A 20,642-nucleotide genomic window follows, 5' to 3' on the forward strand; every position below is an offset into this window, starting at 1 on the left:
CACACACACACACACACACACACACACACACACACACATACACACACTCACACACACACACACACACACACACACACAAACTGACAGAGCAGCTGTAGTTAAAGGAGAGTCTTGTAAATCAACGCTCCTGTCAGACTGTTGTCTCTTGATAAAATAAGTGAGTGCTGTGCCTTATACAAGCGCTTATACATACAGCTTCACAACTGACACTGAGCTTCTTTGAGTCTTGTGCAACACACCTGCCATGACAGAGCTGTCTCACACACAGAGGTTTCAGCCAGTCACTGCAGAAACACCCTTGAAATGCACTCTGGTTCACAGTAAAAACACCAGAGGCATACTTTACCATTGGGCAAAAGATACAGCTGTATGGGGCCAAAACTTAAAGGGCCCCAGGTATAGATTTCTTATGATATCATATGAAAAATTTTGAAATGAGTCACTGTTCTAACTTATTATACCCTGAAACTTGTAACTTACTTATTACTGTGTTTCAGCGTCAGAGGAAACATTATAGCATACATTCCTGATAGAGACATGGAACTGGTTATGTTGCATATTCAGATTTTACTCAGAAAATATAACAATTTAAATATGATGCATTATTATTTATTCAACTATCCAGTGTGATATTAGAAATCCCAGCTTGAACAGATATTAACTTAATGTAAGTTTATTGTGCTGATATTGCCTCTCTGTTCACTTAAAGTCAAAATTTGAATGTGGGAATATTATATTCTGGCATTAATACCTTTATTATGCTTCCGTGTTAAATACCATTATGAGAAGCATTATGTTTATGGGTTGTCCATCCATTCTGTCTGTCCCTCCATCTGTCCTCGTATGTCCACTCCATTCTTGTGAATGCAACATCTCAAGAAAACCTAGGGGTTTGTTTTTTTTTTAATTTGGCACAAACGTTCACTTGGACTCAAGGATGAACTGATTAGATGTTACTGGACATAGGTCAAAGGTCAAGGTCCCTGTGGCCTTGCATATGTATCATTCTTGTAAACACATCTCATAAACTCCTGGAGGGAATGTCTTTAAATGTGGCAAAAACATTTACTTTTACTCAAGGATGAACTGATCTGATTTTAGTGGTTAAAGGTCAAGGTCATGCTGACCTTGCATTTATCTCATTCTTTTGACCGCATATCTCAAAAAAACCTTGAGGGATATTTTTCAAATTTGCTTGACTTTGCAGAACCCCAAAGCCCAAGTACTGCACAGTGATAGAGCACTGCACAGTGACGGGGCACTGCACAGTGACAAGTCCTGCACAGTGACAGAGTCCTGCACAGAGACGGGGCACTGCGCAGTGACAGAGTCCTGCACAGAGACGGGGCACTGCGCAGTGACAGGGCACTGCACAGTGACAGAGTCCTGCACAGAGACGGGGCACTGCACAGTGACAGAGTCCTGCACAGAGACGGGGCACTGCACAGTGACAGAGTCCTGCACAGTGACAGAGTCCTGCACAGAGACGGGGCACTGCAGAGTGACAGGGCACTGTGTTTCTTTTTATCAGTATTCCTGGTTAAGTAATGGCTGAAGCTACGGGAACTATCTTTTGTTGTTGTCATTGCAATGCCTGTTTTATTTCATTAGATTAAAAAACAGGGAATCCAGTTTAGAGTGAAGAATAGTGCAGTGAGGTCAATAAGACTTTGTTCAGCAGCTCAGGGAATTTGAAAAGATCTGGATCTTGATCCCAGAAATTGGTCTTTTTCCTGCTTGATTGAATCCATCTGTACAGTTTGTACATGTGTATACTAACAGTTATCTGGCTGGGGCTAATGTTTTGATTCAAAGCAGTATGTCTTTTCTATGTTGAATTGTGGGAAAAGGTGTCTGACATATTTATTTTTTGTCCACTTTCTCTTATTTCCTCTGTCCTGCAGCAGTATGGAGGAGTCTGACCTGCTGAAGGAGAGGCTGCAGGCTATCACTGTAAGGCTTAGCTCTGCTCTGCCCTATATCTGCTCAAGTTAAACAATGACATTTTGTAGCTATAACCTAAACTAACCTAAACATTAATTAAAATACATGTAACATGCTGTGCATCAGCTGATTTATGATGTGAATGTTTTGTCACAGTTCTGTACATTGACTCGTGTTTGTCTGTGATGTAACAGGAGAAGCATCGCATTCAGGAAGACATCAGGCAGAAGAAACTGGAACTGGACCAAGAAAAAACTCAAACTGCAGCATCTAAAGGTTCCCCTCACTGATTCACACATTGTCTCAGTAGATTATAAATGTTCTAACACCAGGTGTGAGGTGTGGGCTAAACCGTTTGCATGGATGGGTATGATCTCTTATTAGCATGAATAATCCCTCTGTCCATCTGTTTGTCCACAAATGTTCATAGAATTCTTCCTGTGACGTCACTGATCAGCTGCTGTCATGTGCACTCATTAGTTAAATCACAACAATGAGTACTTTTACATGCAAAAAAGTATCTGTTTTTTGTCCTTAAAAAACCAAACAAACAAGATATACCTACTACGCTATGTACATGGTTAATAAAAATGAATATGCTGCTAATATTCCTGTTTCCATTACAGCTGTGCATACTGTGATTAACGTGCCAGAATAACGCCAAAATATGAAAAAGTAGAACAGCTGGAGCTGCTTATGCCATTTTCTTTTTTGCATCAAAATATAATTTTTTCACCATTTTTACTGGTGGCAGACTTATTTGGCTGTGCACATAGCGTGTCTCTTTTTTCTCTTTCTTCACTGTCTTGAAAAGGTCAGTGATATTTGTGCATATCCAGAACCCTGTTGATATCCAAGTCTTTTATAATGTTTAACCCTTTGAAACCTGTAAAAAAAACAACAACTTTATTATCTGTCAAAAAAATGGGAAGAAGGCAAGAAGCAATTTGAGAAGAAAAGACCAGAAATAGCTAATTTGCTTTTTAGTAAAAAAAAGTTAAAAGAAGATCACCTCAAAATTAGCCAGAAAAGAACAGAAAAAAAAGTAAAGTAAAAAACAAAAAACAAGGAAATGAATTGTTAAGTGCTTCAATATCTTTCAATATATAATTACATATATAATATATAATCAATATATAATTCTAAATTTAGTTTTTATGAACATTTTTCCCTAGCTATTGTTAATAGTTTTCTAAAACTACTTATTTTTACGATTTGCAGGGCATTGCTTATCAAGGTGCTAATTGCCTTGTCCCTCATGTTTTTAAATAAATAATAAACCAATTTGCTCAGAGTTCAGTGGTTTCATTACATGTGAAAGGCATCTGAATGCTGCACAACAAAATGACTGATCCAGGTCTCAAAGGGTTAAATGCAGGTGCATTTCTCCTCATGACCAGAAATGTGGGCTTTTCTCATGCATCTCGACAGCAGCCCTGCAAACTGTTGATGGGCAGTTAACAGACAAGATGGAAATGGTAAATGGACTGTACTTGTATTTTGTGTGTATTTTTGGTCTTTTTGAACAACCTAAAGCGCTTTTATAGAACATGTCACATTCATCCATTCACACACACATTCACACACTGGTGGCCGAGGCTACCATACAAGGTACCACCTACTAGGTAGTAACCATTCATATGCATGCACACTGCGATGAGGCAGCTTCTGGGGCAATTTGGGGTTCAGTATCTTGCCCAAGGATAATTCAACATGTTGCCCGGAGGATCCGTGAATCAAACCAATGACCTTCCAATTAGAGGACGACCAGCTCCTCCTCAGAGCCACAGCCGCCCCGGTAATGTGTTGCATCGGTGTCTTAATCATAACATGCTACAGTGGGAAAACGGCTTAATTGGGAATATCTTAATGGAATTTACTATTTATCTGACCCACATTAAACTCAGAATACTGTTTTACTGGGAGTTACATGAGAATATTATTGTGCATGTGTATAAACCCAAACTCCAATTAAAGAGATCTTAATGAACATGATTGAAGCCTGTGTTCTGTCCTCTGAAATCATCAGAAAAAATCTCTGAGAGAGCAGTGGCTGCTGCAGGACTCAGCTTCCCACAATGCAACAGACTCCACACAGCGACAGAGCCTTCTGTCTGACCAGCAGCAGACCAGAGCGCTGCAGCTCAACATCCACAGGTACACACACACACACACACACACACACACACACACACACATAAAATACTACCATACAATAAAAGACAGTTAACACATCAATAATCAAATATCAGTTAGCTAAATAAAAGTACCATCCCCACATTTTGCTCATACATGCAGTAGGCAGCATTAGGACCTCTAGTTCCAATGAGGTAAAGTAGCGTGGTTTCTTTTTTCAGCAGTTGCCATGGTGAATTGAGGTATCACGCTGAACTCAGGGTGAACATACTCAGAGTTGATTCAACTAATTCAGATCAGCTGTTCTGGAACCAAATACTCAGAATTTCCCATCTCAGAGTAGATCAACTCAGAGTTCAGGGTTTGAACCCCCTTTCTGGAATACCCCCCAGGAAATGCCAGGCAGTATAAAACCTATAGATAGAAAGATAAACATAAATAAATATGTAAAAAAATAAATAAAATGACAATAGTAATAATAAAAGTGAAATACTCAAACAGTAATAAGAGGTAAATGAATATATATATATATATATATATATATATATAAGTAGTAAAACTGTGAAACAGACTACCGTGTATTGATAAAACTGTCAGTTACTAAAAAAAAAGTTCAATTAAAAGCCAAACTAAAAATATGCGCTGTTGAACTTGACTGTCTCCTCTGTCACATCAGGATAGAGATGGAGGTGGCGTCTCTGGAGAGAGAGGAGTCTGTGATCTCCACCAATGAGAGTTTCATCCTCAACAGACTCAAGGCTGTGGAGAAAAAGTCCAGGGGACATCATCAAGGTACACACACACACACACACACACAGACCTTTATTTTAGTGCTTCTGTTATACCGACTTATATTTTTTCTGTGTCCTCCAGGAGGCCCAGGACAGCTTTGTTCCTGGTAAGTTATGACACCATCCTGATGTTTTAACCCAAATCAGCAGAATATGTGTTTACAGATGTGTTTTTTCTGTCCCACAGAGCCCTTACAAATCACACAGTGACCCCTGATGTCCCAGAATCCCTCTCCTTACCAGCCGACAAACACTGTGAACCCAGCATACCAAGAAAGAGTGAGCATTCAATACATTCTTGTAAAGTCAGTCAGCACATTGTACTTTGCACATTATGATATAAAAAAGCTCACTCATAGTTCTGTAGTTTGATGGTAAAGAACTTAAAGGGACTACTCTGCTAAAACTTGGGTTTTAGTATTAAACACTCACTTGAAATGTGTCTGTTCAGCCCGTAGCTTGCCCCATTGTAGAAGACAGCAGACAGAGTCCACTTGGATTACAGTGGAGACCTAAGCCTCGTTTCCACTGTACTTTATTTACTCATGTTTAAAAAACCTGTGTGCATTTTGGTGGAAAAAGGGTACTGGTTTACCTTTGCACCTTGCTGTCTTGTTGCTAGCCAGGCTGACATCAAACAGAAGCTGTGCATTCTGGTAAAAACATTGTACTACATTGTACAGTACTGTAAATGTACTGAGCTGAGAGGTGATTGTGCTGCAAAAGCATTTTGTTTCTATGGACATTTTGATACTTTTTTTAAATGAAATAGCAGCAGCGTTTGCATCTATTGTACCTTTGTAAATGTCTCTACATCCAAGCTGGACAACATAAGCTGTTACCCTGACAGGGGTTAATGTGAGAGGAAGGGTTCTCTAAGGAGATAACTTTGCAAGTTGGGAACACAACAGAGGATTTGTTCGAGTTGGTGCCAAACGACTAGTTTGGGATATTTGAAAGGTTTGAGTTCACTAAAAGATACCTTCAAAGTAAGAGGTGCCAGGCAGGTGGTAACATTTAAGGTACTGATCTACCTTTACATTACTGTTTGATTTTAGGGGATTCTGAACATAGGACTGCAGAGAAACTGTCAGCTCTCACATGTGCGTGTGCTTTGGTTTGGCCATTCTTCAAGTTTGCTTATTAGAAAATTGCAGAATATTCAGATAGTCCTGGATTGAAGTTAAAAGCCTATTCTCACTCTGAACTCGTCACATATATCTTCTCTGTCAGTGCTTTTGACGTATAAAAGTGATGTCAAAAGCCACCTTCCACGTCTAACCAGAACATGGCTGGACGACGTCCAATAAGTAGGCGTTTCGACATAATCAGTGTTGTTTATTATGCACCGGTGGACAGCTAGGCAGCACCGGGTGCATCCGCATGCAATGCCCATGGGTGGCGTCAATTTAGAATGCGGCCAGACGGGACTGGAGTAAAAATGCTGAAGGACAGTATCAAGTAACCATCCGTGACTTTGTTTAACTGTGTAAATAGCTGACACAGAAGGATGCGTGAGAAGTGTTTCGATTGCACTTTTGCCAAATATGGCTTTTTTGAATTGCCTGAAATACCACCTCATGTAAGTGTGAAAACTTTTTTTGCAATAAATGGGATTTTTTTTAGAACTGACATGTTTCCCATTTGGTGTATATTACATTTGCAATTTCAATTTGTGCAATATAAGGGTTAATGGAGACCAGCCTAGTGTTTAGAACCTTGGTTAAGGTCTTTGCCAGCCAAAGTGTCCTGGTTTACATTGAGTACTGCATTTTATTAACTCTGCATTTACTTAATAGTGTTTACATGTGCAAATACCAGACCTGGATACTTCAAAAATTGGCCTTGGAAAATGATCTAATAATTATCTGATGATGAGTGAGATCATAGACTGTATATAAAGATGGACGACACCTCTCCGCTTCCTCCCTCTGTACAAAAGAGAAGCCAATACCCGATACGGCTGCTGCCATGCTGGTGATGTTATTTGGAGCCGGAGTCTGCGCAGTAGCAGTCTCCGTGGTATCAAGTTCCCGCCCATACACCTGTTCGACCACACACACAGCTGTCAATCATGACATACAGCCTTTTTATAGCATCAAGTAACTAAAACCAGTCGTACCCAAAAAATTATCACTTGAACAAACCTCAGCGAGATAACAATTAACTAAAATGACTGAAACCGTCTTTGGGAAAATGTAGTCATTAGTTTGGCACATGTTCCATCCACTCACATGGAGGGTGCGGGCTGATGAATCAGTGTTGTGGGCTTTCAGTTGGGGAGCCGTCATGTCGTCTGTCTTTACAGACAGTCTGTGATTGAGGCTGCAGCTCCTCTGTAGGAGCTGTAAGCATGCACTGCTGGTAAAACCTGCCTGAGGACTAAATGTTTCTTACTCTCACTGAAGATTGAAGTTTGAGGATTTGGGGGATGTAAAGTTGTTATATGTTGTTTAATTAAAATAACAAAAAGGAACCTGCACAAGAGAGCAGCAGCTGAAGCCGCAGGATGTGAGATTTGGTTAACATATACCGGCATTAATATGGACTGTGTCTGTCTGTCTTCTGTGTCTCAGCTCTGTTTGCCATGGAGATTAATGTGACTAAAAACCTGCTGACTGGGAAGAGCACGGTGCTGTCCACTGCAGCAGTTCCTCCTGACGAGGTACACCAACACACCGGCCACAAGGTTTACGACGACGGCAGGAAGTGTGTTTATGCCTTGAATTCGCCAGAGGTAATTTCATTCATTGAAATGATGAATCAATAATAACACTGATAATAACATTTTGTTTATGTGGCAATTTTCAAAACAATCTTAAAACAGGATTTTAAATGAAAAACAACATCAATATAGCAAAAGGGATTGCACAATACTGAGTAGAAATTAAATGTTGCAGGGGATAGGGTCTTGGCAGTTCATGACATTTTTATGCCTCCGTGCCAGTGATAGCACTGGCTGGAGGCATCATGTTTTTGGGTTGTCCAACTGTCTGCCTTATTCTTGTGAATGCAATATCCTTAACACAAATGTTCATTTGGACTCAAGTATGAAGGATGAATTCTTTTTTCCGTACACAAACAGAGCATGGCATAGCATGGCTCACGCTTTGTTTTGCTTTGTGCATATGTCACATTGTGGTATAAATAGGCAGAGGAAGGGAGAGCAAGACAAACTTACTTTTTGAAAGCTCAATGAGTCTTGTTTATTCCCTTTAACTAACACAGGGGATTTTTGAAATGTTCACGCCAAAAAAAAAAAAAAAAAAACAATAACAAACTGACCGAAATACTAAATTGGAAAGCTTGAGGCTCCAGTATAAATAATATAGGTTTATAGAAACTTGCAGAAAGAGGGCATATCTCCACCTGACTTGGTGGAGTTGGACATAAGCCTGCTTCCATCAATAAATGGATTCTCCCCAGTGCTTGTATAGTGAGACAAGGACAGTAGTCACATTAAATGGCCTCAGGAAACTATAACTGTAGCTCCACTAAACTGTGCATGGAAACATACTGACTAGGGTAGTATGTCTGATTTCAATAGGAAATCTATTTTTGGACCCTGATGGCAAATGCATAATCACCGTTTAAGTTTTAAACATAGATTGAGGGACTGCTAGCAGAGTTTTGTCATCAGATCTGAGGTTGAGTACTGGCATGTGTGGTGTGCTGGAGCCAGAGCATGGAGTGCTTTCAACATTATGACTTCCTTTTTACCATTTTCATTTGAATGTTTTCTCCTAATAATGATATTTTTTTCTCCTTTTAGGGGTCACATGATCAGAGCTGTGTGTCTGAGCTGTCAGCCAGCGAGGTAGAACAGCTGCTGAGAAGCGCCACAGTGCATCGCCAAGGAAACCACCAAAATAACCTCCAGAATCACAACAGGAGGGAGGAGCATTGCTTCTACAACCACCATAATGACAGAGACAAAGTGCAGGGCTTGGACCTGAGAAACCAGCGAGGATATTCTACTGACCATCTCATCAGAAATAACGTCACAGAGAGAGACTTCAGCTGCAGGGGGAACTGGCAGAGGAAACCAGGGCCAGAGAGTCGCTATGGTCACCAGGAAATCCATTACAGAGGGCAGAAAGAAAGAAACAACCAGAGTAACCTGAGGGAAGGTCATCAGCCTGGAAACCACCAGGGGTTGGGACATCACTATGGCAACCTGACAGATGGTCACAGCTCATACCAGGTGAGAAACTGTCACAGTGTTCAGGCAGATTGGCCTATTAGCCACCCCAGCTGCAACATCATCAGAAGCAACAGTGTGCTAAATGGAGGCAGAGCCAATGGCTGCTCTCCTCCCAGATCACATGACCAGGAAGTAGTATCTCCCTACCAGTCACAGCTCTGCTACACTCCAGCCAATTATATTCCTCTGAGTGATTACATCAATGTGGACGAAGAAGAACTTTATTGTTACAGCCCACCCTCCTATGACAGCCACCATCGAACACAACCCACCACTCTGTACACTGGCTCTGCCCACTCCGACAGAGCGCCCTCCCCCCTCTACGGAGACAACACCCCTTACACCATCCTCAATGCCATGGAGACCACCGAGCCAATAACAGCCATCTTCATGGGCTTCCAGACGGCGCAGGATGACAGCGGGCAGGGTCAGGAGTTTGAGGGCTCCCTGAAGGCAGAGCTCGTCATCATCGAGGACAACGAATACATCAGCGACGGCAACAGCACGAAGGAGAAGAAATGCAACATCCAGCTTGGAGACAGTAGTTATCAAACAGCCAATGGAAGCATTGGACATGTGGAGGGAGCTGGAGATAAACGGATGGAGCGACGGCTGGGACCAGGTATCAGAAAAATCCAGAAAAAACACAAACCCTGCTGTACCGTCTGCTAACAGGACTAACTAATGCATGAGTGTCCAACTCAGTAACCAGCTGCATCAGTCTGCTAACCTCACCACTAACTGCACAACAGCTGAGCTGCTGCTACACACTGACAACAGGCTGGAGGTTCAAACTCAAACATGAAATCAACATCGGAGACCATTTCATTCCATGCATGGCAAATTACTTTGCTGACATTTTTGTAAGAATAATTATAATTATTTGTGAAGCACTTATCAAGAGCACATCACAAAGTCTTCTGCAAAAAACACATAAAAACTAGAACTGTCAAATTAATCAAATTTGTTTTTTTTACAGTTCCATTATTTTGCATTTCAAAACTGTTTTGAAGTCCATATGAACAAGCAGGGTTCCCATGGTCAATTTCACAAACACAAGAGAGACAAGAGTCGAGGAATCAGTCTGATAGCTGCGCCTGTGTGCTCTTTCACATGTGGGAGCAATTTCAAGACTGTTTTGGAACCCCAATATGCAAAAATATATTCAAATACAGCAGGCAGAAAAAATACTATACTGCATCTTAAACTGTGTCTTTTTTGCCCCAAACTACATGGGACTAGCATGGGACTGTGAAATGGCCACGCCCCTTTTCCTTGCCAAAATTTATCCTAACTTTGGAGCATTATTTGGCTCTTTCCTGAGAAGCTAATATGATAGGTCCCCTAATTTGATATGATACCAGTATCATCATTCACGCTTTAAAACAGAGCCTGGTAGAAGGTAGAAGGTAGATTTATTAGTCATTTTTTAAACAAAAAAAAACTAAATTTCATTTGTCCTTGATCCTGCTACATCTTTGGAGTTGATTAAAATCAGCAGCTACTATGAAGATTCCATCTGGTTCTTTGGGCATGTTGCTGCTGATGGCAACATTCAATTCCTGCAGTGCATGTTTTGAATTAGCATATGAGTCTTATGGCTCCCAACAAGGTCCGTCTATCCAGTGCTACAGCTTGATCCACAACAAAACAACAGCCTGCTAAAGATAGGAATGTCGCCCAAGATCGCCCATGATTAACGGAACTTTAAAAAACCTGCACCCTGATAAAAACACAACATAGTGGATGACAGGTCCAACATACACAGGACTTTCATGTGGGAGTCCAGTGTTTGCTTCCTGTCTTAATGTCATGTCTTTTTCTACACCTTACTATTTGCCTCCTTTCCCTAATCCCAACCTTTTATGCCAGCATGCGTGTTTGTTGACGTCCCAGTGTTGGGAGCCATGTGCTGTAGTTGCCTTAACATAAGCACATGCAACATCATCCCACCATCTGCTTGTGTTGACATCATGGTAGCAGCATTCCTGAAGCATGAATCATGTTGTGTGAAGGGATTAGCTGAAGCTATGCAGTAGAGGACTTGTGCCTCCTTAAAAATGGAACTACACATGGTGGAGGTGGACACTATGGAGAAAATCAAATATATCAATATTTTGGACCAAATACCTTGATATCCATACTGTGACGTTGTAGAATTGACTGTTGGTGCTTTTACAAAATCATCCGTGATGTGGATATAATGACTAAGTGGGTAATAATAGAACAGCAAGAGCAGTCTGGTAAGTTCAAGAAATGAAATCACTTTACTGTGATGCAGCCTGTACGACCAGAAGACAACACAGTATTACCATATTCAAATCTAAGATATCTCATCTCATGTCAACATATCGATATATTACCCAGCCCTAACACATCGGGACCAGCAGCACTGTGATCTGCTGCTTGTTTTTTGTCCTACTCCGTTCCCCATACAGTTTGTTAATAGTGAAGACAATGAAGCTTTTACTAAAACACAACTGCCATGCTCACTGCTCTCTGTCAAAGTATTTACAGCAGTCATCTCATATTTATAACCAGTTACAGTGGGGAATTAAAGGGAAGCAGGAGATGATCCAAATATGTACTATACATCTGCTTAGTGTTTGTGGGGTGTGGGGGTGGGGGTATCAGTGGGTGAAATCCGATGCTGAACTAAATCATAAAGCCTTCCTGTAGGTATCACCACAGGGGTTCATGTTAACCCCTTGCATCAGGCATAAATCTGGCTTTACCCATGAAGAGAGCTCCACTAATATACTGTATATTTATGCTTTGAATGAAAGGAGGTCAGTTACAGTGGTGAACCCACAGGGAATATCAGCAACTCTGCAGCTCTTCTGAGGTTTTTGATCTCTTTTAAGCCATATCTTTTAGAGGAACATTTCAACTTCTAACTCAACTGAAAACTTAAACTGTTTGGCTCAGTCCCCCCTCTTTATTCATCCTTGTTTCCAGCAGCAGCAGAGAGCTCTGTTAAAGCTACTGTACTCTGCTGGACCAGCAGACACACACAGGTAGAGACTAGCTGGTGATCATGTGCTGAGTTTCCACAAAGCAGGTGGGTTCACTTCAGTTCAGCTTGGTACGCATTTTTTCTTTGCATTTCCATTGTGAAAAGTGGTGAATGCAGAAACCCTCTATTTATAAATATCCCAAAGAGAGAGACTCTCAGGCCAGCCTTTTCCTTTTTGTTCTGAAAATGTTGGCACGCAAGCCCTTTCTGTGAACGATAAACAATGTGCGGAGTTCACTTTGTATTACTGGCAGACAGGGACATACAGCGAGTGCCCTGCCCACATGCAGGAGTACAGTCTGCAGTGGAAACACTAAACAGATCTAGGGTCTAGTAACATGTTTATAGGTGTTATTTTTGGTTCCAAAAGTACTGTATCAAAAGCTTTTGACCAAAACAGGATTGCTAATCACCTCTTACTTTGCTCCATGTCTGTCTGATATGCAAATACACAATTGTTTGCTAAAGTGTTAGCATAAATAACGTTACAGGGTGATAATATTTCAAATCTGGCAGCTTGTCAAGGAAATTTCTGCCACCTTGTGGCCGAAAAAATCACGAGTAATTCAGCTAAAAAGCAGAATCCACCCAGACATTCATCATCTGAGGATCAAACATGCACTCCTTGTACACCTGAATGTAAAACTAAAACATTGAATTTTTGTCCTTGGAAGAGAACATTTACTATGAGTCAACCTTAGTAAGTTACAGTGAATGTCATCATTGCACATTGATACATTTCACAAACCATCTGCAGCATAATGCACTTCTGTGCTTTCTAAATGAATATCCATACTCAAATCATACATGTTTGATCACATGCACATCTAGAGTGCGATATGACATGACTCACTATAAATAGTACGAAAATGTTTTCATTGTTTTTTGTTTATTTCTTTTAAGTGATTGTGCACTTCCAGATAATGACAAGGATCTGTGTAAATGTGTCTATCAGATAAAGCCATTCCATGTGAACAGCAGTAGAGCTGCCCCCCTCTGGCTCCCTCTGCTGGTGCAAAACAGTTCATCATGATGAGTAGCTACAGTAACTCAGAGTAGAGACGATGAAATGTATATATGGTTCAAGTAAAAACTTTTATATGGCATTTCACAAGTTCACAAGTTTTTTCACACACATACAAGTACAAGTACGCACTGTGCATTGCACTGTACTGTGTTCCTTATTACACTGGTCTCTGCTGTAGATTTGAAAGAGAAGTAGTGGTGCACAGAAAAATGAAAGTAAATTGAAGGATTTTAACCCTTTCAAACCTGGAGCAATACCACTTTTTTCAGATTTCAGATGCCTTTCACAAGTATTCAAAGCTTTGATTCATGAGTTAATTAGTTATATTCCTTTAAAAAACATGGTAAAAAAAAAAAAAAAGAAGCAATGAGCAACTTGGCAAAAAATGTCCCACGAATGCAAGGACAAAGTATAGAAAAGCATTTTTTTTTCATTTAGCCATGGAGAACACTATTTAAAATTGTCATAATTATATATTTAAAGTTATTTGAGGGGGGTAGGAGTTAGAGGTTAGGGTTGGGGGGGGGGTATAATTAATAAATTGTATGTACTTCTTATTAATTTCTGGGTAATTTCTTCTTAATTTGCCTTGTTCCTATGTTTGTCAAAGAAATCAAGTCAATTCGCCTAGGTTACAAAGGGTTAATAGACTAAAACAGCTTGATGTTATCCCACTATCAAATCAAATTAGAATAAAAACTGGGATGTTTATAAAATGTTGTCTGACGTATGATGCAGCTTTTATTTTGGTTTCTACAAATAAAAAAATAGGATTAACACAGTGTCAATGACAGAGATTATATTTCCAAATTATTACATGACATAATGTAGACTAAAACCCTTTGTTAAAATCTGGAACCACTTTGTCGGTATAACATGGTACAAATAGATCAATTTATTGTTTAAAATTATATATTTTACGGTCTCACAGTTATTTCATAATAATAATACCATAATGATTTTTGTTTTTGTTTGTTATAACTTTCATTAACCTTTTTATCTACTGATATGTGTCACAGTTTCATACTAACTTCAGATGTATGAACTCTAAATGTTTGTGTACAGTCTGTCAGATGACGAGCATGTATAATTACAACACTAATAAACTTTTGTTACTGTTTGATTTAAACAGTGTTTTGTGCCTGTGCTGTTGGAACTCATCACAGCACTGTGTGTGTGTGTGTGTGTGTGTGTGTGGGTATGATTGTTTGTCACATTAATCCCGTTTGATGTGAATTAGCTCAGATGTCCCACAGAGTCACGCTGGATATCAGTCTGTGTTAGTTCATATTGACACTGATGTCAGTTCATTTTACCACTGTGTGTGTGTGTGTGTGTGTGTGTGTGTGTATATACACACACAGGATGTGTCCTGTAGCTGACAGCATCAGGTCTAATGACATTAATGACAGGACTTGTATCATTGGCACTGACAGGCAGACAACATTCATTTGTCATTGATTACAATGGTACCTTTGTGTGTGGCTGCAGGACATGATCAGTCCACAGTTACATCAACACACACTCTACCACCTCCAGGCACCTCAGAGACTAAAGAAAACTCATGGTCCACTTACTTGCTTGTTGGTGGATTTGTTTCATAAGCTACGGTTTCTACAACAAGAATGAAAGGTAAGACCAAAAAAGGTTTAAAAAAAGATCTCAATGAGTCTTTTCCCTGGTTAAATAAAGGATATATATAAAACAGTGGATAGTTTGAGTATCTACAGTTCCAAAACAACTGAACAAATGTATGCTGATGAAAACCATGGGAGGTGGTAAAAAGCTCAAGATCTGACATAAACATCCAAAGTTAAGGTTCCAAAGTTTATTTCAAATGAATATCATGTTTGTGTGACAGGACACTTGTTTGTGGCTAGATAAAAACCAGAGTGCATTGTAATATTTCCACGCAGTTCGCAATTTTGAACTTGTGAGATACTTCCGCTTCAACAGTACTTTCGGTATTAGATCGTGACACCAAAAGCCAGCTTTTGCATCAGCCTGAAAAATGACTGGACAGTATCATGGGAGAATGCCGCTGGACAGAATGAGTCGTGGTGTTATTATATGCCAGGGTACGGCCAGACAGCACCTGCCACATCTGCATGATATGTGTACGGATGGTGTCAGTCAAGGATGCGGACAGGACCTGTCATGTCCATGAAACGCAGCAAGACAGCGTCAGGTTGAAATGCTACTAATTATGTTATAAAAGGAGCATCAGGGCACCTATAAGGCAGGAGGGAAGGGTGGTGGATGGGTCCAACAAACCACAGACTTTCATGTTGGAGTCTGGTGTTCACTTCCCATCCAAATGTGATTTTTTTTTCTACACCTCATCATGTGCCTCCTTCCCTTAATCCAAACATCCACACCAGCATGTGTGTTTATTGATGTGTGCTGTTGTTGCCTAAACATAACCTTGTGCAGCATCATCCCACCATGTGCTTGCGCTGACATCACGATACTTAGAGAGTTACATGTAGATGCGCAAGTCCACTGAAAACCGGCAACATTTCACAACTTGGGATGAGAACGTGTTGCTTAGTAACATGCCTCAATTGAACATGAATGTGTGTAAATGAAGAGAGAGAGAAGAAGTGTCCAGGCGGACTTGACCTACTTGATCAGCTTAACTAGGGGCTGGTTCAAGGCAAGGCTGCGCCAGCCCTAACTATAAGCTTTATCAAAGAGGAAAGTCTTTTGTCTGCCTCACCGAAACTGGAAGATGGTTCCATAGAAGAGGAGCCTGACAGCTGAAGGCTCTGGCTCCTCAGATCTTTGTAAGACAGGAGAGTGATTTTAAATTCAACTCTAGGTTTGCCTTTGCTCTGAAGCACAAAAGGGAATGACTTTTTGTTGTCTTTTTCACTCAGAATAGCAGCTGTATTGTAGTTTTCTTGTTGTCATGTCTATTTATGGAAACAGCTACATTCATAAGCATGGTGTGTCTCAAAGTGAAGCATTTTAGTATGTGACATTTGTGAAGTGTAACTCAACAAAATCCTTTCTGTATTAACCATTTTATATCAGTCAGTGTGAAATCACAGCCGCCTGGTGTAAAGCTGCACTGATGATGTACTGTGTGTGTGTTGTGTGTGTCAGGTACAGACAAGGAGTGAAGAAGAGGAGGGGATCCATCTGACATGCAGAAGCCTTTAGCTCCTTATTCATCACCTGCTGCTCAGCTTCCACTACTGACTTCATATCTCAAAAACGTTTTATTTCTATTGGTCACAAGTGGGATTATTTTCCCAGGTTGAAGTTTTGGCATAATTGCAGTATTGTGTTGCAGTATTATGTTTGTTATTAGACCCATATTCTTCCATTTTCCAATGATTCTGTTACACCCACTGTCTCGGCCAGACAGACTGACAGAGATGTTGGATCTTCTTTTACTTCTGTTGATGCTTTGTTCAGTGTAACCTTCATACTGCACTCTTGTCTTAGTTTGTTATGACCAAACATTAGATTCTTTGTCCTGTTATTGATGGAAATGCTGGAGCATCAGTGGTATTACTGTTAGCTGATGCCTATAGGGTGTTGTTAGTAAAAGTAATTTGTGATTCTCATTTTGGCAGTGCAACCTTAGCAATAGTGATGCACTTTGGGGAAATGACATTCGCCACCATAAACCATGGCTCTATTTCTGTTTGCTGAGTACTTTGTATTTTGTTGCTTTTCATTTGTAAAATAAATCATTGGTCATTTCTTCTCTCAAAAGAAAAATGGTCAAAAATAAGCCATTAAAGGACAATATTCTTGTAGCAAACACAACATTATATATCTGAAAGTATCAGGTCTCCTCTGTATTTAGACTCTCACATCCCTCACATTTTTTTTTGGGGGGGGGCTCCTCCCCTGAAACTCTACAACAGGGAAAATGTTATTAAGAAGTAGCTTAGTAAGAACTGCTGCATGATAAATAAATACTATCAATTCTAATTCTTTCTGTTGGATAACTGTGGAAAGCACGATAACCACCTTCATCATAAAGTGTTATTATGTGGTAATATGACAGATGTGTGCTCAGTTCAGGTCTGGTATACTCCCTCTCCACATGGAAACAGGACATTGGGTGGGCACTGGTATAGAAGACAGACTCTGTTATTCATGTGATCTCAATAAAATAGAAAATAAAGTTCATTTTGCATTGTATAGCCTATATTATGATTTTAGATTGCAGTTATTTAACAAAGTTGAAGTAAAAGAGATAAGGTAGGATACAGATCTGTTAGCTTAGTTGTTTGACTTAATAGAACAAGCATGGACTAAAAGAAAGACGGCACTGTCTCTGTCTGGAAGTGATATTTCCTGTTATTATTTCTGTGGCTGTTTAATTAATAAATTAATAAATAATTTTACTTTCTGAGACAACTTTCTCAAACAATGTATACGATACAATATCACATTGTAACTGATGAAACAGGTTTTGTTTTGTTATTTGCAAAATTGAATATGTTATTTATTGATAGTGTACTGGAAGCTACAGTTGAAATGTCTTTTACTTCTGTTGTATAGGTGTCATATAATTCTGTGTGGGATGGGCATGTAAATGACATCATTCACTCATATAAATTTGATGTATCAGTAGTCATTTAATGATGCCACAACCTCTGACCTTATGCCTTAACTTTACTTGCTCCAGTTAAAGAGATGCTAGAGAATGACTGGTATGTGTAAGGTCCTTGGTGGAAAAACTTGTTCTATTTAGGAAGTCATCACTGTAAACTGACATCAGGATAACTTACATTTTGTAAAAAAAAAAAAAAAAAGACAAAAAATCAAAATGGTAGCTGACAGATTAACAGACAGTGGACACACACAGTAGGTTTCAGGAGTTTATTGAAGAAGTCACCACCAGACCTTTAATTTGGCAATCATAAATAACTGAAACTCAAGGCAAACAAACTAAGAAATCACGGAACCAGAAGAAATTACGCTAATTAGCGATTGAGGAAAAGCTGTTAGAATAAGGACAGCTGTTTATATGACTCCATACAGAATAATCTAGCGAGTAGCATGTGGTTCTCTGTGTTCAGTGAGAAAATCAGAAATGTTACAGAACTTTATGACTAAATGCATTTGATCTAAAAACTAAAAGTAGAGCTGTGAATAATAAAGTGTCTTCTATAGTGAGGCTGACTGAAGTGAGGCTAAAACAGGAGCCAAACCAGGTATGGATGTGGATATAACATCCAAAATCACAGGGCAAACAAGTGTGTGGTAGTGGTTAATATGTGCAATCATATAGTGTATCTAACAGAGGAACATCATGACATGCTCAACTTAAACTCTGCCCTGCTTTGGACACAGCAGTTATTGTTGTGCATTCAATACATCTCAGAATCTCTTGACATCACAGTTTTTCTTCATGAAGAATATATTCAGATTTTTTCAAGTCTATCTTAATACAATACTTACATACACTGCAACAGTTAAAGTTGGCTATAATTTGGCCCTGAACAAATCCCTACAATAAACAGTATGGGCAACTAAAAACATTCTCAGCTTAATTCTGTGCAGAAATCACAGTTTTGTGATTTGAGTAAGCCAAATCAAGTACCTCATCTTCAAAATTTAATTTTTAATTTAATTTTTTAATATAAACCAACTCCGAGACAATTTTATGGACTTCTTCGGGTTATATTTCGTTTTCTATTTCGTGCCTGAGTGCATATTTGAGGTCCACTTAATCTATGTCACTGGACAGATAAATCACTAAATAACACCTGAACTAGGTAGTTTGAGAAACAATTGTGCTGTTGCCTCACCCTTGATAAGGTTTTCTTTGGCTAAACATTCATTTCTGAATATTCAACATTTTCAACTTGTTAAATTATATTGCCACTTGGTCAGTGCCGTTTACACACATTTGACAAACTAGGTATCCTCAACTTACGGTTGTTACATGCACTCTGTTTTTTATAAATACACTTCCGTTATCATAGGAAATGTATAGTTTCTGCTTGTGAGATGCACACATTTATTTTCCAAACTTAGAATGTCTGGTAAAACCCCTTGTGTTTACATATACAGAAGTAGAGAAGGTTGTATTTCTTATTGGAGGGTTGATGGTTTGAAGAGTAAGAAGAAGAGGAAAACAGCATCCACCAACTCTTTCAACCTACATATCAAATGTAGATTTATACTAAGATAGATTTGAAGAAATTCAAACCTAGCATTTAAATAATGAGTGCAAAATATAGTTACAAGCTACATCATTTGTATAGACACAGCCTCAGGATGCACAGTGACTCACAGCTCAATTGGAGTTTATCAGCTACCAAGGTGATTGATCTTTAGTAGGATCTTTATACTGTAATACAGTAGTGCAAACACATAAACGCCAATAGCACATCAAAAATATAGTGCTGCCAAACTGACAAGCAATCCACTCGGCTGGTAATGATTTCACCCTGGCAGTTATCCGATTTCTGAGTTGACTTGAATGCATTTCAGCCAACATTTATATATGAGGCCCAAATGAGATAGTCCATCTTCCATGAGTTCCACAATTGTTTACCCAAGTGGGCCCCAGATAAGGTGACCATTTTCATCTATACCCTCTTGGTATGCAGGTAGCCCACCCATGTGGGCAATTGGCATGGGGCCATTATGGAACCTGTGGACAATCCCATATAGGGTCCATTTCTCAACCCATTAATTACCCAAATGGGCCCTACATGCAAATGCTGGCTGGGTCCTTTGGTCAACAGCCAAGTCAAGTTGAGTTTATTGGGGAAACAAGTGAGTGAGCTTGTTCTGGAGCTCTTGAAGCTCCGACTGGCTGATTACTATAAAACACACACATGCACAGAAGTCGTCCCCTAAAAAACATGGCAGACTTCCAATTCAGGCAGTCATTCTGATACAATATAAACCTTTTACAAATAAAAGCTAAGGATTTCGAAGCATTGCTTAATTCATAAATATATGCAGCAAAAATACAATACGATAAATCTCTTTTTAGGAATCAAGACAGGACATAAAAATATGTAAAACTCTTCACTAGACTTTAGGAATAGAATATCTGATTCAGTCAGAAGTTCTTTTTGTTAAAACAGCAGAGTCACAGACAGACAGAGTTTGGCCAGGTTGTAGCAATTTGTTTTAAAGGTGTATACAGACTAAATGTGAACATTTGCCTTGAGTTATTCACATGTATTTAACAGCTGGAGTGTTCTTACAATTCAATTTTCTGCTCTGTTTGCTCCAAACTGCTAATGATTTATGTAAGAACTGTATAATTAGCTATAAGCTAGCTAACAATGTACAGCTGTGTGGGGAGTGCCTTGTGTGTCAGGTCTCTTTAGAATCCATAGACCTATTAGAAGTTTATCCTTTTAATAGCTCTGTTATAGAAAATTAACCACACAGGAATGAATTCTAGAACCTGTTAGCTTTTCAACACCTCTGTTTCCCTTGTCTCAAGTCACCTTTTTTTTATGGGATTTTGTTTAGATGTTTATCACAAGGTCTGTGGTTAACCCAAGCTGAAGAGACGTTCACATTTTGCTC

At 39.5% G+C, this 20,642-nt stretch overlaps 1 pseudogene; it reads left to right on the forward strand.

Moving 5' to 3' along the window:
- Window positions 1–1,908: 1,908 nt before the first annotated feature.
- On the forward strand, window positions 1,909–9,747 carry LOC121950924 (annotated as a pseudogene).
- Window positions 9,748–20,642: the final 10,895 nt, after the last annotated feature.

Source organism: Plectropomus leopardus, chromosome 12 (genome assembly GCF_008729295.1).
Source record: "Plectropomus leopardus isolate mb chromosome 12, YSFRI_Pleo_2.0, whole genome shotgun sequence".
NCBI lineage: Eukaryota > Metazoa > Chordata > Actinopteri > Perciformes > Serranidae > Plectropomus > Plectropomus leopardus.